A 22,698-nucleotide genomic window follows, 5' to 3' on the forward strand; every position below is an offset into this window, starting at 1 on the left:
TTCTTCCAGCCCAGCATTTCTCATGATGTACTCTGCATATAAGTTAAATAAGCAGGGTGATAATATACAGCCTTGAAGTACTCCTTTTCCTATTTGGAACGTCTGTTCCATGTCCAGTTCTAACTGTTGCTTCCTGACCTGCACACAGGTTTCTCAACAGACAGGTCAGATGGTCTGGTATTCCCATCTCTTTCAGAATTTTCCACAGTTTATTGTGATATCTAAAATAAATGAAAAGATATTGAGAATACATCTGTAATCCATATTTACTGCAGCATTATTCACAATAGCCAATATGTGGAAACAACTTAAGTGTCCATCAACAGATGAATTGATAAGGATGTGGTATATATATTCATACAAAGTGATATTATTGATCCATGAGAAAGAAGGAAATCCTGCCATTTGCAACAAGGATAGCCCTTGAGGGTGTTATGTTATGTGAGGTAAGTTATAGTAAGGCAGATAAGTATAACATCACTTAAACATGGAATATAAAAAGGGTAAATTTGTAATAACAAAGAATAGAATTGTGGTTATCAGGGGTTAGATAGTGGCAGAATTGAAGAGATGTGGTTTAACAATACAAAGTTGCAACTAGTAGATAAGTAAATCCTGGAGATATTACAATAGTACAGCATAGTGATTACAGTCAACACTTCTGTATAAACTTCAAATTTGCTAAGAGACTAGGTCTTAATTGTTCTCACCACACACACACAAAAGATAATTATGTGACATGATAAAGGTGTTAATTAAGGCAATGGTGGTAATCATATAGCAATGTACAAATGTATCAATTCAACAAGTTGGACACCTTAAACTTACACAATGTTATATGGTAATTATAACTCAATTAAACAAACAATAGTGAGTGGCTGAAATGACTCAACTGGGAGAGTGTTAGACTGAAGATCTAGAGGTCCCTGGTTCAATCCCAGGTTTCCGCAACTATTTCTGATCCTTTGGGCTTCCCTTGTGGCTCAGATGGTAAAGAATCTGCCTGTAGTATAGGAAACTCAGGTTCAATCCCTGGGTCAGGAAGATACCTGGGAAAGGAATGGCTACCCACTCCAGTATTCTTGCCTGGAGCATGCCATGGACAGAGGAGCCAGGCAGGCCACAGTCCATAGGGTCACAAAGAGTCAGAGTACACTGAACAACTAGCACTTTCAAACAAATAATAAAGACTGAGCACACCAAAATTGCTGTGGATGTGGAGCAACCAGAATTCTCAGACATTGTTGATGAGAGTGTAAAAGTATATAAACACTGTTAAAATTTCTGAGTTATTGATAAAAGTAAGCATATTCCTATCATTTGATCTATCAACTATAATTCTAGCTATTAGCCACATTAAAAAAAATTATATTAGCTTTGTTTATAGTATCCCTAGACTGGAATAATCCCAGATGATCAGACATGTAGTTTTTATTCCTTAGGCTTTGAAAATTCCTTAGTAAGCTTGATATTGATCAGAACTCACTATATAAGTTTAGTGTTTTACCAAAAATAATTCTGATTGAAAAGTGTAAGTTCAGTAATTCTCAAAAAATATTTTTCTCCTTAAAATTATGTCTCAAGGAATCCTGCTTAATGGCAGTTTAAATGTAATGATATAGAGAGATGAAAAATGAAAATCAGAAAGGAAGGAAGGACGGAAGGAGGGAAGAGAGGAAGGAAAGAATAAAGGAAGAGAGAGATAGAGGAAGGAGGGAAGAAAGGAAGGAATGGAAAGGGAGGAAGATCAGAATGTAATTAAATAGATTTAATTAAAGTAAACTTTTAAGTATAATCACATAAATAAAACATATAGTTATTACTCACTATAGGATGTTATGTTTCATGAAAATAATTGTCTTCAGCAATTTGGCCCATGGTAAAAGGCATTTGGTCAGTCTTTGTATAGTAGATCTATTTAATTCTTGATCCTAGAAAAAAAAAATACATTAAGAAATGCTCAGAGCTCTTCCACATGGAGAAATTCCAAAATTATAGCATACCTAAGCTCTTTAGAATATTACTATTTTAATCCTTGTTGATTTTAATAGGAAAATCTCTCCATAATTCTCATCTTTGTGCTTTTCTGATAAACCTACAAAGATTCAAGTGAATTCTAAACCTATCTTAAATGCTAAGAAACAGATTCCTGTTATTTATGCTAGGTTACTTAATCCCTCTCCCACTAAATATCAGTGAAAAATTCAACCTGTTTTTTCTTTTAAAGAAACATGATAATAAAAATAAATTTCCTAATGCTAAATGTACACAATCATCTGAAACTTTGAATGTTTCAAGAATTTTCCCTATGTAAAAATAATGCATATTCTCATAACTATTTACTAAACAGCTATCTTGTCCCAGATTCAGTTCTAGATATTGTGAATACAGAGCTAACTATAAAGGTAATATCCATATTTTATGGGGTTTTATTTTGGTTGGGAAGCTAATCAGTCTAATAGACACACACACATGCAATATTTCTGATTGTAAAAAGTGTGAAGAAAGTAAAATGATATGATACATAGTGCTTTAGAAGTACTACTTCAGATTTATTTGGTGTTCATTCTGTAACTATCTGAATATTGACATCCTTATTGATACCAACCATATGAATATCCAGGAGAGTACATTTTAGGCAGGTTGAAGTATGAAGGCTCTAAAGAGTACATGAACTTGGTATAATTTTGGAACCACCTGAAAGCCAGGGTGGTGGAAGTGGATGTAGTGAAGGAAAGAGTGGGGTGTGGTAAAGTTGGAAGGATAGAAATTCATGGAGGGACTAAAAGGCCATGATGAAGAATTTGAAAATTTGTATTTTTTTCATAAGTATAGTAAAAACCTATACTTTATGGTAACCCTTGGGCTTGTCTGGTGGCTCAGACAGTAAACAATCTGCCTGTGATGCAGGAGACCCGAGTTCAATCCCTGGGTTGGGAAGATGCCCTGGAGAAAGAAATGGCAACCCACTCCAGTATTCTTGCCTGGAGAATTCCATGGACCGAGGAACCTGGTGAGCTACAGTCCCTGTGGTCACAGAAGAGCCGGACATGACTGAGTGACTAATACAACACATAGTAAAAACCACTGACAAATATTCATTTTCTAAATATTATTATTTTACACTGTGTATATTAATGTGTAGATAAACATGGAAGTCAGAGTATAAAGAACAGTAAGTGACATTCATTGTAATCTAGGCAAGAAACAGTAAGATCTCGGAAAAGGATTTTTACAAGAAAGAGAGAGGTAAGTGGATTTTGGCTTTAAGTTCTGAATAAAATCCAAGACTCAATTTAGATCCTGCTTATGTAATTTATCGACATCTAAGTTGAGCTATCAAAAATGCAGTCATATATATATATATATGAGCCAGAATCTCTAGGGAAACATAAAATTAACTCTAGGAGAGTTATACAAAAAACAATAGAAAGGTGGATTAGAATTTTATTATGGCAGCCAAAAACAAAATAAGCACCCAAAATTAATTCATATATAAGTTTTATAAGTGGGGATATTAACACTTGGAAAAAACTATTACAATCCTATTCTAGTCTTCATTTATCAGACAAGACACTACCTTTTAAAAATGATCAAAGCAGTGGAGAGTTAAAAATTAAATGAGAAATACTAGAAGAAACTGAGGACACTTAACTTAAATGACTAGTATCATAGTGGTCATAATATTTGCTTTTTAATATTTTGCTTTGTCTTGAGCAAAATTTGAGGATAGATTTATGGGAGGTCCATACTAAATACAATATACACTACCATAAACATCAATATAAATACTTAACATTAATCTGAAGTATGTGAGTACCTCTTGCACTATTTATCAACCCTCTCCTCCCTGTCATGGATTATTGAGTCACTGATGGGGAAACAGTGGAAACAATGTCAGGCTTTATTTTTTGGGGCTCCAAAATCACTGCTGATGGTGATTGCAGCCATGAAATTAAAAGACGCTTACTCCTTGGAAGGAAGGTTATGGCCAACCTAGATAGCATATTTAAAAGCAGAGACATTACTTTGCCAACAAAAGTCTGTCTAGTCAAGGCTATGGTTTTTCCAGTGGTCATGTATGGATGTGAGAGTTGGACGGTGAAGAAAGCTGAGTGCCACAGAATTGATGCTTTTGAACTGTGGTGTTGGAGAAGACTCTTGAGAGTCCCTTGGACTGCAAGGAGATCCAATCAATCCATCCTAAAAGAGATCAATCCTGGGTGTTCATTGGAAGGACTGATGTTGAAGCTGAAACTCCAATACTTTGGCCACCTCATGCGAAGAGTTGACTCATTGGAAAAGACCCTAATTCTGGGTAGGATTGGGGGCAGGAGGAGAAGGGGACGACAGAGGATGAGATGGTTGGATGGCATTACTGACTTGATGGACATGAGTTTGGGTAGACTCCAGGAGTTGGTGATGGACAGAGAGGCCTGGCGTGCTGCAATTCATGGGGTCGCAAAGAGTCAGACACGACTGAGCGACTGAACTGAACTGATACTATTTTAAAGTCTGTTAAAGAATTTGTCACCTACTTCGAAAAATGATATAGCCTATATATAGGTTTATCAAATAGATTATCACTCAAATTGAAACCTATTTGAGTATAGAGGAAGCTTTACTAATATTTGGGCTTCCCAGCTGGCTCAGATGGTAAAGAACCTGCCTGCAATGGGGAGATCTTGCTTTGATCTCTGAGTGGGGAAGATCCTTGGAGAAGGTCATGGCAACCCACTCCAGTATTCTCGCCCGGAAAATCCCAGGGACAGAGGGGTCTGATGGGCTACAGTCCATGGGGTCAAAAAGAGTTGGATACAACTGAGCAACAAACACTTTCACTTTCACTTTACTAATATTTAATATGGAAAAACAGTCATAGAATAGAAAATAGATCAGGATGCATGGTTAGTCTCCTTGTAAATGATAAACCAACATCATCCTCACATTGCTTTTTTAATCCTCTTAACTCTTTAATCCTCTTCACCTCCAACCTTCTGTGCCAACCATATTTTTGACCATTACCTGGACAATATTACTCCTCCTAACTAATCCACTCTAGCCCCTTTAAGCTGTAATAAGCCAGATCTGAATGTAATCTTTTAGTCTTAGAATCCAGTGTCAGAGATAGTTGATAACTTTTACCTTGACTTTGGCAGCTCCCCACTTAGTATGAAGAGACCTAATATTTATTCTCCTGAACCATTTCTGTTCTGCTACACTTGCTCAGTAAAGTTGCAACTCAGCTTCCTTCCAGAAATACAGGTATCCATACCATGCCGGGTGATGACTATGTAACTTTAACACTTAAAGATATCAAGTGTAGAAATCCTTAAGTCTCTCTATGCTAATCAGCTATCCTTTGATATGTTCTGTTATCCTCTTTCATTTGTCTTCTCACAACTTCTGTAAAACCACCATTAATAACATCGGGCTAAGCTGGAGTAAATTTTTTCTAAGGACTGATTTTGAAAATACAAAAATATCTGTGTTTCATTGTGTACTCCTGGAAGAATACAAATTTTCTTCATTTTGAGGGTAAGCTCTTTATTTGAGCCCTTGTTTTTGTTTTTTTGGACATTTTCAAATATTATGCTGAAGTATGATTTCATCAGTAGTTTCTCTTACCCTATAATTAAGATCACACATCACTTTTTATTATAAATAAAAGGAAAATAAATATCTTACTCAGATTCTCACATATTGTTTCTCTTCCAGGCAAGTTTTTCTTTTTTCTTTTTTTATAATTATAATGTATCTTGATTTCCTCATTTCTCATTTCTTTCACAATCTACTAGTCAACATCTCCCTCAGTGAAGTCAAGGAAGGTCCTGGCTAGGTTCCCAAATTGTATATAGCTTACTTCATTCAATATATACTTGATGAACAACCAATATGTTCCAAGCACTGTTGAATTGCTCAGATTAAATCAGTGTTGGAAAGAAGAAAAGAAGCACACAAGTTTGTATTCTACTGGGCTAAACAGACTTAAAAAATCAGTGAACATACTCGGTAGATAGATTATGTTATATGTGAGGAGTTGGTGAGTGATAGTGTGTATGTGTGTTTTTAAAGAATAAAATGTGAAAAAAGAAGACTATGGTAAAGGGGATCAGAACTGGCTGGAAGGTGAATCATATTTTTTAATTGAGTGGTCATGACTGACTTTATTGAAAAAATGATGCTGAAAAAAAGGAAAGAAAATAGCTACATGAATTTGCAAAGGGACCATGCGTAGTAAGTTCAAGGAATGTCAAAAAAGTCAATGTGGCTAGAGCAAGGGTGAGCTTGTTAATATTTGAGATGGTGGCTTTTAGAAGTATCATCCAAGATTCTATATTGAGACTAGACTTCAGAGGTCAAGGACATGTATATGGAGGCAGATAGGAAACTATTATAATGATCCAGGAGGAAGCTGAAAAGATTTTGACCAATATGGTAGCATATGGGGTGATTAGAAATACTGCTAGATGGTAGAAGTGATCATATTCTGAATGTTTCAAGGTAGTTCCAACAATATTGGACTTTGGATCTAAAAAAGAAGGGATGATCCTAGTTTTTGGCCCAACAACTGAATGAAATGGATCTCAATTAGGATTTTCAAAAGACATGAATAGCAGTGGCCACTAAGAAGACAGCAAAGCCAGGAGGCAAAAGCATTCGAAGAGATAATTATTTTCTCTTTTTAATTTTTAAATTATGAAAGTATGAAAATTCTTTTACAGGAGACTTGGAAAATACACAACAAAGTTACATATAGTTCTACTATGTATTGCAATTATTTTTTAAGTAGATAAATTAAGATTTTTCATCAGAGTTTCAATATCAAACTCTCAAAAAATAATTAAATATACACAAAATTATAAGGATATAGTAGACCTGAAAAACACCATGAACAAATTGGACATAATTAAGATTCATACAATTTTCACACAACAGTAGGATACATGTTCTATTCAAATTCCCATAGACTATAAACTAGGAGACACTGGAACATATCCAGGGACATAAAACAAGGTTCAAAAATTTCATGGTCCAGTGGTATTGAAATCATACAGAGTCTGTTCTCTCATTACAGACAGTGGAATTATGTTAGAAATCAATATCAAAAGATATTTGAAAATATCCCAATATTTTCAAGTGCAATGTGACATTTATCAAGAGAGATCTCAACAAGACAAATCTTGAGAAGCCTCTCAACACTTTGCCATGTGAAATGTGGTCCTCAGACAACAGCAGAGGCAGCACCTAAGAGTTTGTTTGAAATGCAAAATCTCAGTCCCAAATCCAACCTACTAAATCAGAATCCCCACTTTCACAAGATGTTTAGGGAGCTTAAAAAAAATATGTTTTATCACAGTTTAATAAGGAAGCACAAAATTGACACAAGTGGAAAATTATTTTTTTTTAATAAATTTATTTATTTTAGTTGGGGGCTAATTACTTTACAATATTGTAGTGGTTTTTGCCATACATTGACATGAATCACCATGGGTTTACATGTGTTCCCCATCCGGAACCCCCTCCCACCTCCCTCCCCATCCCATCCCTCTGGGTCATCCCATTGCCCCAGCCCTGAGCATTTGTCTCTTGCATCGAACATGGAATGGTGTTCTGTTTCACATATTATAATATACATGTTTCAATGCTATTGTCCCAGAACGTCCCACCCTCACCTCCCTTAGAGTCCATAAGACTGTTCTATGCATCTGTGTCTCTTATTCTGTCTCGCATATAGGGTTATTGTTACCATCTTTCAAATTCCATATATATGCATTAGTATACTGTATTGGTGTTTTTCTTTCTGGCTTACTTCACTCTGTATAACGGGCCCCAGTTTCATCCATCTCAATAGAACCGATTCAAATGTATTTTTCCCTGGAAAACAGTAGAGACATTTAAGGGTGAAAGATTATTTTTAATCTGGAAGAAATTTATTGAAACTTTGTTGTTACTTTTTTTTTTAATACAGGAAAATTGATGCTATAACCTCTCCATAAAGTTAAAATATTTACCTTAACCAAAACCTTTTTTCTTTTTCAATCTTGAAATGCTCATATCAAGGCTATTTCTTTCTTCAGCAGTTTTCTGAACTATTATCAGGCTCCTCTATCTTAGTCTCTCTAGAATACTTTCTTTTCCTGTCTTTGTTATTCATCTTTCTTATCATTGCATAAGATGCCACCAGGTGTTATGGTTATTAGATAATTTGTTCAAGTCCTAAACTGTAACATCCTTAAAGACAGGAATGGAGGTCTTCTTTGAAAGTACTTTAACTCTATGGCCAAAAATAAGACATCTGAATATGATTGCGTATTTATTCCAAGATATCTTATTCTTTCTCATACATACTGCCTCAAAACCACAGGAAGCATATTCCATCAGCTCAGACGGGTCAAGTATCTTGTCGAAACTCACTCAGCTTGTGAGTTACATTCATAGGATTCTAAGTCCTGAAGCTAGAGGCTATGATTGTATTATTTTACAAAACTGTTTTGACAAAGGGTCCAGAATTCTCCACATCCTTCTTTTATATCTGTAACTTTTCTTTCACTCTGTGTAGCAAATTTTGGAAACAGATGCCAGTTCTCTCAGAATTTCTTTTCCTACTTAAAGCATGAGATAGTAATTTATATTAAACCTATAATTCACATGACAGTGATGTTAATTATTTAATAAAATAATGCATCTAAAATTCATGTGCTAATGAATTCGTCTTAGCCTTATTCTTATTTCTCATTTCTATGCTTTCTGTAGAGCATATCATACTTTTCCCCACAGAGTAAGTGTTCAGTAAATTTTGAAAGTTATTTCCATATAATAAAACCCAAACTACCATTATTTCACTTCCTTTTATGACAGATTTGTTTTTGATCTATATATTTTTTTCGTAGTGTCTCCTTGACTCATGATTAACTTTCCTTGACATTACCAAACTTTATCATGTTTTATGGTCTTCTATGGAGCAAGGAGGCTCCAAAGAAACCAGGCAGCAAATTGTGCCTCCTTAGGTTTTACACTTGCCACAGAGAATTGACCTTTTTCATTTTCATTAATAGGAAGAAAAAAAAAGTCCTAAATTGCTTAAAAAAAAAAAGAAACAAAGAATTCTTAAAGAAGATTTCCAACACGTATAGTCTATGAAAACAGTTTTAACAACAAAGGAGAGTGACTTTTCTAAGAGAAGTCACAAGTAATTGTTTTGTCAGTATGAGAACTAAAAGCATTTGGTTTATACATGTGGTATGACTGTCTTAATCTTTTAGTTCATCAAATTCCAAGGAGTGAGCAAAAGACAAAGATTGTAGCTTTAGCTGCCAAAGAAAGTGTGAATCATTTCTCACAAGATTTTAAATATCCTTTTTTTAGCTTGGAGGCATACAGCAACCGACCTGAATGAAAACAGATTTAGGCTGTAACAAGAAGACAGAATTTAACCAGCATATGCTAAAGTGCCTTACTGAAACAGAACAAAAGTTTTATGCATAAATGCTACCTCAGAAAAAAAAAACCATGCATAAAATTATTCAGACTGTGTTTGCTGGACCTTATTATACCCAGAAAGGTTATAAGAACTTTTCTAGGATAAAGAAATTACCAAAAAAAAGTAAAAGAAATCTGTCATGAGGAAGGATTTTTGATATTTATTGATCGATACAACTTTTTAGTAAAATCAACTTCCTAGCTCTAATATAAAACTTATAGCTAAGTTAATTATGTACTGCTCTATATTTTCACTGGATTGACAATCTTTTACTGAAGTAATGTATAGTATTTAAATATTTTTGCTGTTGTTCAGTTCCTAAGTTGTGTCCAACTCTTGTGACCCCACGGACTGTAGCCCACCAGGCTCCTCTGTGCATGGGATTTCCCAGGCAAGAATACTGGAGTCGGTTGCCATTTCCTCCTGCAGAGGGTCTTCCCACCCCAGAGATCGAACCCACATCTCCATGTCTCCTTCATTGCAGGTGGATTCTTTACCACTGACCCACCAGGGAAGCCCTACCAATGTTTAGTAATAACATGGAAACTTACAATACCATGTGCAATAGACAGCCAATGGGAATTTGCTGAATGACTCAGGGAACTCAAACAGGAGCTCTGTAACAATCTGGAGGGGTGGGATGGGGAGGGAGATGGGAGAGAGGTTCAAGAGAGAGGGGACATATGTATACCTATGGCTGATTCTACTTGTTGTTTGACATAAAACAGCAAAATTCTGTAAAGCAATTACCCTTCAGTTAAAAAATAAATTAATTAAAGTTAAAAAGTGTAATTCTACAGTTCCATGGATCAAACTAGGAAGCCCAAATGGACTCAAATATGTAGAGAAATTTAGTTTAAAATCAAGATGATATCTCAAATCAATACAGTAAGAATTGGTTATGCAAACAATATTGTAGAACAATTGGAAATATATCTAATAATCCATTTTATCTATATATTACATATATGGATCAGTATTTTATACCTCATAAAAAAAGAAATTCCAAGTGGATCCAAGTTCTAAGCACAAAAACAAATAAATAGTAAAAGCACAATGTAAATAGTAAATACTGAATAAAATATTAATCTTTTTTATTATTGATTAGAAACCATTTTAGCCCTTATATAAAGTTCAGAAATCATAAAAGTTTGACAATTATGCTATACAGTTGGATGACTAATTTATATCAACATATCATAAGCCAAGTTTAAAAGGCAAATACGTATCATACATAAGAAATAGATTAATTTTAAATACATTAAAACCTCATTCAAACAAAAATAAATAATCAAATGCAGAAAAGCAGAGATTTGGGTCACTGTGTAAATATTTTCTTATCAAAGAGATCATCCCTGACAATGCCACGAGAAAAGAATATGCTGAAAATCTCTCTAACCAGGTTAGTCTGATTTTTACTGTATATTCTCTGCAAGTTCTAGGAGGGCCAGTACTGGGGACTCTATTTTTAGTTCACTCTTATATTCTAGCCCATGAATCACTGCCTGGTTTATGGTCTTTAAATAAAAAATTTTGTTTGAAAAAATGAATCCAGGATAAAATGTAAAGAGGCATGATAAATAACAGAAGGGCTAGCTTGAAAAGATAGAACACACTATTTTCAGAGGTAAGGGCAAAACAATAAAGGTCTGTCTGTGTACATGCATGTGTGTGTGTGTATGAGGGTGTGTGTATGAGGGGGTGTGTGTGAGTGTGTGAATAGGAAATAACCCAGGTTATAATCTTAGCACAGGGGTTATCAAGTAATGCTGAGTGAACGTTTTATATTATGTAACATAAATTTGTAGCGAACTAAATGAGTTTAATTTTGTAAATTTCTATATAATTTCTCAGCTGCCTAAAATCAAAAATAGAGAAATGTAATGGCTGAAAATATCTTGGCTTAGAGATTGACAAGAAATGATTATGAGCACTGAATAAAATAATAATTTTATGACCATAGAATATGCATATTTGAACTGGTTTACCATTGGTCCAACCATAGGCAGATGAAGCTAAACATAGGGTGACAACATCAAGAGATACTTGGAAAACACACAGGGACAATGAGGAGGAAATTTAGTCAAGTAGTGGAAATGGAAATATTAAAACAGATTTGAAACCTCCTTTAAGAGTTTATATACTTTCACTTCCAACTTCTCTGACTGGCTTCTATTCCTATGTCTTCTTATGGCATTGGTAATTCTTCAATGATCCTATGCTTTTAACAATTCCCAGATGACTTCAATTTCATGTGTATCATATATGTCTATCAGGACCTATAGTCTAATGTAATTTCCAAACGTGTGCTTCAATTCTATCATTTGCTTTTAAATCAAAACTTGCTAACAGACTAAATTCTATCCAAATGTAATCAGTTATGGGCCATTTACAGGAACAACATCCATTCTATTTCAAACACAAAGGAATTTAATGCAATGATCAGATGCTTTCAAATTTTTGGAACAGCTGGAGGTGCAAGCTCAAGGCTAGGACCCTGGAATCAAGAGCAGTAATTGTTAAGTTAATGAAAACACAGTGTAGCTATGACCCACTTACCATAATCTTGTCCAAACTTGCACCCCAATATGTTGACCCAGGGAAGCTAGAGACTATATTGCTGTAGAAAAATCCAATGTCCTCATAACTGTACATGATAGAAGGAAGAGCTGGTTAAATGAATGATAGTCTCTCTGTCCAGTTCTTTTCTGAATTCTGAATATCGTATTGAATTGCTGTTGTTCAGTCAGTAAGCCGTGTCTGACCCTTTGTGACCCCATGGACTGCAGCAAGCCAGGCCTCTCTGTCCTTAACTATATCCCAGAGTTTGCCCAAGTTCATGTCCATTTAGTCAGTGATGCTATCCAATCATCTCATCCTCTGCCACTCTCTTCTCCTTTTGCCTTCATTGGAGGAACTTAATTCGTATTAAACTGGTAGGAACAAATGATTTTAGAGAAAAGATGTTCAGCTCATGCAGCCTCTGAGTAGAGGTAGACGAGTACAGGAGGTAAGTTGGAACGCCAAGTGGGAATCACCCGTAAATCGTAGAGCGTATCACTCCATGCTCCTTGGTAATTAAACATTAAAACAGAAGACAGACAATTTTGCCTAATTTCTTTCTGTCTAAAACCCCTTATCCTGGTTAAAAGCAGTCTAGAAATATTTATTTTGTTCCTCTAAATAAATAAATATTTATTTATTCCCCTACTTCTAATTACCATGGATAAATATGTTTTATTAACCCTAATATTTAAATATCTTTCCAGTCTTTTTTATGTCTCTCACATGACATTCTGTTGACACACTTTGTACATAATTTGAGGCAGAGTTTCAGCTTGTTTATGTTCCTTATTTTGACTATAATTGAAAGATGATGTAGTATTTCTGATTAAAGTGACAATTTTGTTTTCATTTTTTTGCATTTAGTGAACAATTTTAATGTATCTACATTTATTATATATTATTATTTTTCAGAGACTTATTTTCTCAACAAGGATCATTTATCTTCAAGAAAAAGTGCTAGTTTAATCAGCTCATAATATATATTGTATTATTTATTGTGATTTGTGCTATTCTTTTACTTTTTTTAAAGGCAAAATTAATCTAAAATGCTAAAATTGTAAAGACATTTATTTTAGGTGTGGGTTGGGGATATTTCAGTTCTAGTCTTATTCCACTTTAAACATTCATGTTTCAAAAATATCTAGTAATAGGGAATTCCCTGGTGATCCAGTGGTTAAGAATCAGCACTGTTATGGCCAGGGTCCTAAGTTGGATTCCTGATCAGGGAATTAAGATCCTACAAGCCATGTGGTGTGGCCAAAAAAAAAAAAAAAATCTTGTGATAATATACACATGTAAACCCATGGCTGATTCATGTCAATGTATGGCAAAAACCACTACAATATTGTAAAGTAATTAGCCCCCAACTAAAATAAATAAATTTATTAAAAAAATGCATATTTCATGTTGTAGTAGAATGGATAACGGTCTTCAAAGATGTCCCCAATCAGTGGAACTTGTGAATATATGATCTTACATAGCAAAAGGACCTTTCTAGATGTGATTCAGTTAAAGACCTTGAAGTGGCAAATTTATCCTGGGTTATCTGAATGAGTCTAATATAATCACAGAGTTCTTATAAAATTGAGGCTGTCAAGTTCAGAGATTAAAAAGAGATGTGACGGTAGAAGCATAGGTTGGAGTGATGCACTTTGAAGATGGAGAAAGGGGCCATAAACTAAGAAAAGCAGGTGGCCTCTGATAGCTTGAAAATGCAGGGAAATAGATCTGCCTTGAATTTTCCAGAATAAACAAAGCCTTGCCAAAAAGACTTTCTGACTGCCACAACTATATGAGAAGAAATTTGTGCTGTATTGTCACCAAATTTGTAGTGATTTATTAGAGCAATAATAGTACACTGATGCATATGATTACCAATTATAGAAGAGGTAGCAAGAAAAGACAGAAAAGAACACAAAAAAGATCTTCATAACCCAGAAAACCACCATGGTGTGATCACTCACCTAGAGCCAGACATCCTGGAGTCCAAAGTCAAGTAGGCCTTAGGAAGCATCACTATGAACAAAGCTAGTGGAGGTGATAGAATTCCACCTGAACTATTTCAATGCCTAAAAGATGATGCTGTTAAAATGCTTCACTCAATATGCCAGCAATTTGGAAAACTCAGGAGTGTCCACAGGACTGAAAAAGGTCACTTTTCACTCCAATCCCAAAGAAGGACAATGTCAAAGAATGCCCAAACTACCACACAATTGCACTCATATCACATGCTAACAAAGTAATACTCAAAATTCTCCAAGCCAGGCTTCAACAGTATATGAACCAAAAACTTCCAGATGTTCAAGCTGGATTTAGAAGAGGCAGAGGAACGAGAGATCAAATTGCCAAGATCTGTTAGATCATCAAAAAAGCAAGAGAGTTCCAGAAAAACATCTACTTCTGCTTTATTGAATATGCCAAAGCCTTTCACAACAAACTTTGGAAAATTCTTAAATAGATGGGAATACCAGACCACCTGACTTGCCTTCTGAGAAAACTGTATGCAGGTCAAGAAGCAACAGTTAGAGCCAGACATGGAACAATGGACTGGTTCCAAATTGGGAAAGGAATATATCAAGGCAATATATCAAAGGAATATATTGTCACCCTGCTTATTTAACTTATATGCAAAGTACATCATGCAAAAGGCCAGGCTGGATGAAGCACAAGCTGGAATCAAGATTGCCAGGAGAAATATCAATAACCTCAGATATGCAGATGACACCACCCTTATGGGAGAAAGAGAAGAGGAACTAAAGAGCCTCTTGATGAAAGGGAAAGAGGAGAGTGAAAAAGCTGGCTTAAAACTCAACGATCAAAAATAATGGCATCCAGTCCCATCACTTTATGGCAAATAGATGGGGAAACAATGGAAACAGTGACAGACTTTATTTTCTTGGGTCCCCAAATCACTGTAAATGATGACTGCAGTCATGAAGGAAATTAAAAGAAGCTTTCTCCTTGGAAGCAAAGTTTGACCAACCTGGACAGTATATTGAAAAGCAGAGACATTAGTTTCCCAACAAAGGTCCAACTAGTCAAAGCTATGACTTTTCCAGTAGTCATTTACGGATGTGAGAGTTGGACCATAAAGAGAGCTAAGTGTCGGAGAATTGATGCTTTTGAAATGTGGTGTTGGAGAAGAGTCTTGAGAGCCCTTTGGACCACAAGATCAAGCTAGTTAATCCTAAAGGAAATCAGTCCTGAATTTTCACTGGAAGGACAGATGCTGAAGCTGATGCTCCAATACTTTGGCCATCTGATACGAAGAACTGACTCCTTGGAAAAGATCCTGATCCTGGGAAAGATTGAAGGCAGGAGGAGAAGGGGACAACAGAGGATGAGATAATTGGATGGCATCACCGATTCAGGGGACATGAGTTTGAGCAAGCTTTGTGAGTTGGTGATGGACAGGGGAACCTGGTGTGCTGCAGTCCATGGGGTCTCAAAGAGTCAGATATGCCTGAGATACTGAACTGAACACAACCAATTATAGAGATTAACTCAGTCTGGCATGCTGTTATGATAGGTTTCTATGAGAGTAGGCCTGTTACTTGGGTTGGAAAGTGATCTTAGATGCACGAACATAATTGGGAATTGAAGGCAGCAAAGAAATTGTCACTTCTGCTGAAATTAGATGTGAACCAATTTGAATTTTTCCTTTGCACAAGGTTTCATTTCCATGACAATATTTTACTCTTCACATGTTAACAATGTCAGAATATTTATTATTTTGCTCTTCACATATTTAATGATGTCAGAGTATTATCCAAAGCCATCAAGTCATCAGAGAAATACAAACACTCCAATCCAATAATGACACATTTCTTCTAATAAGAGTCTAATATGGTTTGCAAAATGAGAAAAGTGCTCAGTGAAAAATGTTTAATATGTTGACTTTCCAAAATATTTTCCTACTACTTCAATAGTCTATAAAATAGGTTAACTCAAAAATGAAAGCCCAGTTGAGAAAAGATAACAGTGTTCTCCCAGGCATATGCTTAGGTGAATAAATGTAAAACCATATATAGAAAGAATCCTGTAGGGTGGTAACACTGTGTTGGTAAGCCATTTGCAGAGAACAAATGAAGGGTATAAATAAAATTCTTCTTAAAAGGAAGTGCTTTTCACTTGATTTTTTTTTTCTAGAAATAATCATTGCCTGAAAATAATGAATTTCATTTAAACTTCTCTGAATTAAGTGTCCTAAAGTGAGTATATACTACTTTTTAGATTAAAAAATAAAATCACAAATATCAAGAGACTAAACATTTATAATACACTGAGTAGGAAAAAAGAAAAAATCACTCCAAAAGAACTGGCATGCGTCTAGTAATCCGTCATTACAGGTGGACTGACTTACGATCAGGACATTCTTGTCTCTTGCTTTTTTCTCCAAGTGGGAAATAAAAGGCTATAATTTTTCCTTTCCATTCCTCATCACGATCTGGTGATTCTGTTCTGAAAACATAGGCTTATCCTAAGCTGTATTCCACCTCGCCCTCCCCTGTGACTCTCACATACCTATTGTGTATATCTTCCTGTGCACCCAAGAGGCTGCATGCCTGCATATCCTAGGAGCTAGCCTCAGCTTCTTCCTGTTAAGCTCTGCCCAGTTTTTGAGACTTGCTGTTTATTCTCACAGCTGTTGATGTTGACAATGTTGTTAGACATGCATGGAGATTGCTTACCTAGGCCCTTGTGTTCTTAACCTTGCTGACTAAACATCTCTTGTCAGTATGAATTCTGTCTTAAGAAGTGTATCTAGTGTGAATTCCCATCTTTCCCTTTACTTTGTGGTTGTTTTGTCTGAAGATTAGTTTTTTAGAGAACCTTTGCATGCATGTGTGCTAAGTCGCTTCAGTCAAGTCCAACTCTTTGTGAACCTATGGACCATAGCACACCAAGTTCCTCTGTCCATGGGATTCTCCAGGCAAAAATGCTGGAGAGGGTTCCTGTGCCCTCTTCCAGGGGTTCTTCCTGACCCAAGGATCAAATCTGCTTCTCTTATGTCTCCTGTATTGGCAGACAGTTTATTTATCACTAGCACCATCTGGGAAGCCCAAGAGGACTTTTAGGTTTCCAACAAAATTGAGAAGAAAGTTAGAGATTTCCCATATACTTCCTACCTTCCTACATCCATAACCTCCCCTATTATCAATATCACTTACCAGAGTGGTAAATTTGTTAAAACTGATGAACCTTCACTGACATTTCTTTATCACCCAAAGTTCATAAGTTGACATTATAGTGGTTCATTCTTGGTGTTGTACATGCTATGGATTTGAACAAATATATTATGATTTATGTCTTTATTATTAACACAGCATATATTACCTTAAAAATCTTGTGTGCCTATTTATATCTCCCGTCTCCCTATTCCCAACCCCTGGCAGCAACTTATCTATTTTACTGTATCCATAGTTTTGCCTTTACCAGAATGTCATATAGGTGGAATCATACAGTATGTAGCATTTCAGATTGGCTTCTTTCACTTAGTAATACAAATTTAAGCTTTCTGCTTGTGTTTTTATAGCTTGATAGCTCATTTCTCTTTATTGCTGAACAAAATTCCACCATCTAGATGTACCACAGTTTATTTATCCATTCAACTATTGAAGGATATCTTGCTTGCTTCCAGGTTTCAGCAATTATGAATAAACAGTGTAAATTCCACTTTTTTCTAAATGCAAGAATTCTTTCAAGACATGATTATTTCAACATATATTATATATGTTTCAGTGTTGTTCTCATGCCACTTCGAATTTTCTTCTAAATTTCCCATATATTTACCAAATATCTGTTGAGAAATTGTAATGGTAGTATAAATATATTTCTTCTGAAATAAATAAGTTTAAGGTCATTAAAATAATTTAGTAGAAATTTCTGTTAAAGTGCTAATAATACTTCTGTATACTCCATGCTTCATCTATATTTTCATAGAATTATGCATTTTTATGTTATATTTGAGCCATAATTTCCCCAGTCTAGTACGACTAGTTATTATTGATTCCTTCTAGAATATTTTTTCATTTCAGTCATTATACAGCTTATCTCTGTTTATTTGTTCTTTGTTTCTTCTAGGTCTTTGTTAAACATTTCTTCTGTCTTCTCCATCTATTCCTCCATTCTTTTTCCAAGATCTTGAATTATCTTTACTATGAAAACTCTGAATTCTTTGCCTATCTTCATATCACTTAGTTGTTTTTCTGGGATTTTATCTTGCTCCTTCATCTGGGACATATTCTCCCATCTCATTTTATCTGACTTTCAGTGAGTGTGGTTTCAGTTTCACAGGCTTAAGTTGTAGTTCTTCTTGGTTCTTCTGTCTGCCCCCTGTGGATGAAGCAAGAGACTTGTGTAGGCTTCCTGGGGGGAGGCACTGGTGCCTCCCCACCTGTGAGTAAGACAGGGTTTTGTCCCTCTAGCAGGACTGTGTCGGGCAGCTATGTGCTCAGGGAGACTTTAAGTAGCCTGTCTGCTGATGGCTGGGTCTCTGTTTCCACCTTCCTAACTGTTTAGCTTGAGGCATCCCAGCACTGGAGTCTTCAGGCTGTTTGTTAATTGGGGACAGTTCTTGGAGAGAAAATGATTGCCTCAAAGAGGGCTCACATCAATGAGTACTCACCAGAACTACCATCGTCATTGTCCTTGTCCCCACAGTGAGCCATAGTCACACCTGACCTCCACAGGAGACCCTCCAATACTAGCAGGTAAGTTTGGCCCTATCTGTTACGAAAGTGAAACTTGCTCGGTCATGTCTGACTCTTTGTGACCCCATTGACTATACAGTCCATGGAATTCTCCAGGGCAGAATACTGGAGTGGGTAGCCTTTCCCTTCTCTTCTTCCCAACCCAGGGATTGAACCCAGGTCTCCCACACTGCAGGCAGATTCTTTACCAGCGCAGCCACAAGGGAAGCCCAAGAATACTGGAATGGGTAGCCTACCCCTTCTCCAGAAGATCTTCCCAACCCAGGAATTGAACCAGGGTCTCCTGCATTGCAGGTGGATTCTTTACCAATGGAGCTATCAGGGAAGCCCTAAATTTTCTTTCAAGGAGCAAGCGTCTTTTAATTTCATGGCTGCAGTCACTTTTTCTGGAGTCCCAAGACCTGTCACTTTTTCTCTGGTGTGCACAAGATCTGTGTATGCCCTTCAAGAGTGGAGTTTCTGTTTTCCTGGTCCTGTGGAATTCCTGTGATCAAATCCCACTGGCCTTCAAAGCCAGAATCTGTGAGGGTTTCTCCACACTGACAGACTTCATTTTCTTGGGCTCCAAAATCACTGTGTGTGGTGACTACAGCCATGAAATTAAAGTATCCTTGCTCCTTGGAAGAAAAGTTATGAGCAACCAAGACAGTGTATTAAAAAGCAGAGCCATTACTTTGCCAAAAAAGGTCCATAGAGTCAAAGCTATGGTTTTTCCAGTAGTCATGTATGGATGTGCAAGTTAGACCATAAAGAAAGCTGAGCACTGAAGAACTGATGCTTTTGAACTGTGGTGTTGGAGAAGACTCTTGAGAATCCCTTGGACTGCAAGGAGATGAAACCAGCTAATCCTAAAGGAAATCAACCCTGAATATTAATTGGAAGGATTGATATTGAAGCTGAAACTCCAATACTTTGGCCACCATATGCAAAGAACTGGCTCATTTGAAAAGACCCTGATGCTGGGAAAGATTGAGGGCAAGAGGAAAGAGGGATGACAGAGGATGAGATGGTTGGATGGTATCACTGACTCAATGGACATGAGTTTGAGTAAACTCTGGGAGTTGGTGATGCACAGGGATGCCTGGTGTGCTGCAGTCCATGGGGTCGCAAAGAGTCGGACACCACTGAGTGACTGAACTGAACTGAACTGAATGTGAAGACTCATTAAAAAAAAAAAAACTCTGATGCTGGAAAGATTGAAGACATGAGGAGAAGAGAATGAGAGAGGATAAAATGGTTGGATGCATCACCAACTCAATGGACATGAGTTTGAGCAAACTCTGGGAGATGGTGAAGAACAGGCAAGCTTGATGTGCTGAGATGCATGGTGTTGTGAAGAGTCGGACATGACTGAGTGACTGAACAATGACAATAATCTCTTGTTCCCAGATCTCCAGGCTGGGGAACTTGATGTAGAGCTCAGAACTTTTACTCTTGTGGGAGAACTTCGGTGGTGTAGTTATTTTCCAGTTTGCAGATAAACCTCTCAGTGGGTATGGAATTTGATTTTATCACATGTGTACCCTTCCTACTGTCTCACTATGGTTTCTTCTTTGTCTTTGGATGTAGAGTACTTTTTTTTTTTTTTGGTAGGTTCCAGAAGTTTTTGTTCATGATTTTTCAGCAGTTAACTATGACTTTGATGTTTTTTGTAAAAAAACAAAAACAGAAAAGGTAAGCTCATGTCTTTCTACATTGACATCTTTTCAGGAGCTCCATGGTTGGTTATTAAAACTCAGTTCTAAGAGATCAGATGTAGCTAAAAATAAAATTAATTTAATTCATTCACAAATGTTAGATATTTTGTTACAATCTGTTAGTATTTTTATGTCACTTTCCCTAAATTAACTTTTTGAAAAAAAAATAGAAACCATTTTAAACTTAAATTGTTTTTAAAATGATGCTCTATACCTAGACAGTAAATTAATTCTAATATAAAAAGAATGTTTTGGGGTTTTGAGTGTGGCTTGATGGAAGTTGAGTCCATAGTTACCAGAAAGCAGGGATTAGTGTTTATGGTATTACCTGTACACATGCGTGTGTGCTAAGTTGCTTCAATAATGTCCAACTCTTTGCAACCCTATGCACTGCTGCCCGCCAGGCTTCTCTGTCCATGAGATTCCCCAGGCAAGAATACTGGAGAGGGCTGTCATGCCCTCCTCCAGGGGATATTGCTGTTGCAGGAATCCAACCCACGTCTCCTGTGTTGGCAGGCAGGTTCTTTACCAGTAGCACCAACTGGGAAACCCATCACCTATATAGCAAGTATTAAATATGACCATAAAATTGAATAAGTTGATTTCATAAAGTATTAAAGAGAGAAGTAGCATGTTGAAGCAAAAAGATAATGTTTAATGATTATAATTATTTTGAATATAAGTTAAAAATACAAGTGTTATATTCTGGTTAAAGAAACTCCACTATTTTTTAATGAACCAATTGGAGATAATGAAACTAACTGATGCCAGGTTAGCACAAAGGTAATTTTCCATTTTCATGAGGAACAGATGGTGTGGATGGACATGAAAATTGGTTTCATAGAGGGAAAAATGGGTCAGTTTGGCAAGTTCATTTCAGACAATACACTTCAGGAGCTAGATTTGTGTAGCCATTTTGGGAATGTTCTCCCACTGATATGGTTAATTAAAAGGTCATCTTGATTATGTATGCAATCTGTAGAAGAAGGTCTAGAAGCCTCCCTTTGGTAAGATCCTCTCCCTAGCCAGCTGGGTTTGTGAAAGCAAGTTTCTGAGAATTTCATTTTATTTATTTAATGGAAGCTTAATATAATAAAAAGGGGGAAATCACATAATAAATTAAATTAGAGATACTTTGTTTTACTTGGCATCTCCATCATTATTCTATGAAGAATACAGAAAATCAACAGAAAGGGCCATAGATTTTTTGATCAAAAATTAGTATTTTTTGAGAATAATCAAATAAAAATTTTATCTAAAGGGTTGTATTTTTGCCTTGGAAAGAAAATTATTTTATTTAATTTAGAAATGAGACTGAAGGACCAGAAGGCTCTTTTTTTTTTCCTTCCCTTCTAGTTAAAGGTCTGATTTGGAAAAAAATTAAGGGAAGTAAGGAAAATGAACAGCTGGGTCTGTTTAGTATGCCAAATAGCAGTTTTTACAAAATTGTGCCTACAACAAGAAGTTCCATGGCATGAAGTTAGTTCACTCTTTTGGCATGGCAACCTTTATTCTAATCAAGAGATCTTTAACATGAACATGATGGGGGAAAAGAACATACCCCAGAAGAATTCTAAAACTGGGTTGAATGAAGACAGCAAACGTGGGACCCAAAAAATTATTGATAAAATTAAAGTAAAAATACCCCTTAACTATTCACAATGAAAATAGCTATAAGATGTATAATGCATCATATTGTATATAATTATAACACAACAAAATATGTTTTGGAATATAAATAGTGACAGCTTATGATTAATGAACAAAATTAGCATGAAATATTAGCACAGGAGATAAACATCACATGGATAATATAAAAATTCTACAGTGTGGAAATCATAACTATTAGATCATTAGAATAAATTATATTAGATCATATTAGAATAAATTTTATTCAAAGAACCATATCTAATAAGAAAAATAAGGAAACCATATATTTGAAAATACCAAAAAGTATCCACCTTTTTGGAGAAATAAATAATAAACTTTTAAATAGATATATGGATGATGGAAAGAATTTGGGGGAAAATGAAACAAACTGGATCATTATAACTCTATCAACTAGACAATCAGTGTGGAGGGAGCTATGGCTTAGTTCTTTCTTGGTTTGAATTCATATATAAGGGCAGTACTGAGAGACACTGCTATTTTGATCTAAAATTTAATGAAATAATAAGAAATAGTTATTGACCCTGACATAAGAAAATCTGGGAAGAATGGAAAAATGTACTCCTGGAAT

General features: G+C 35.8%; 1 non-coding gene across 1 annotated transcript; it reads left to right on the forward strand.

Annotated features, from left to right (window-relative positions):
• Nucleotides 1-877: 877 nt before the first annotated feature.
• TRNAF-GAA (transfer RNA phenylalanine (anticodon GAA)) lies at nucleotides 878-950 on the forward strand. Its single transcript has one exon. It is a non-coding gene; the product is annotated as a tRNA-Phe (tRNA).
• Nucleotides 951-22,698: the final 21,748 nt, after the last annotated feature.

The sequence above is a fragment of the Giraffa tippelskirchi genome, chromosome 8 (genome assembly GCF_054371585.1).
Source record: "Giraffa tippelskirchi isolate mGirTip1 chromosome 8, T2T-mGirTip1v1.2.pri, whole genome shotgun sequence".
NCBI classification, from domain to species: domain Eukaryota; kingdom Metazoa; phylum Chordata; class Mammalia; order Artiodactyla; family Giraffidae; genus Giraffa; species Giraffa tippelskirchi.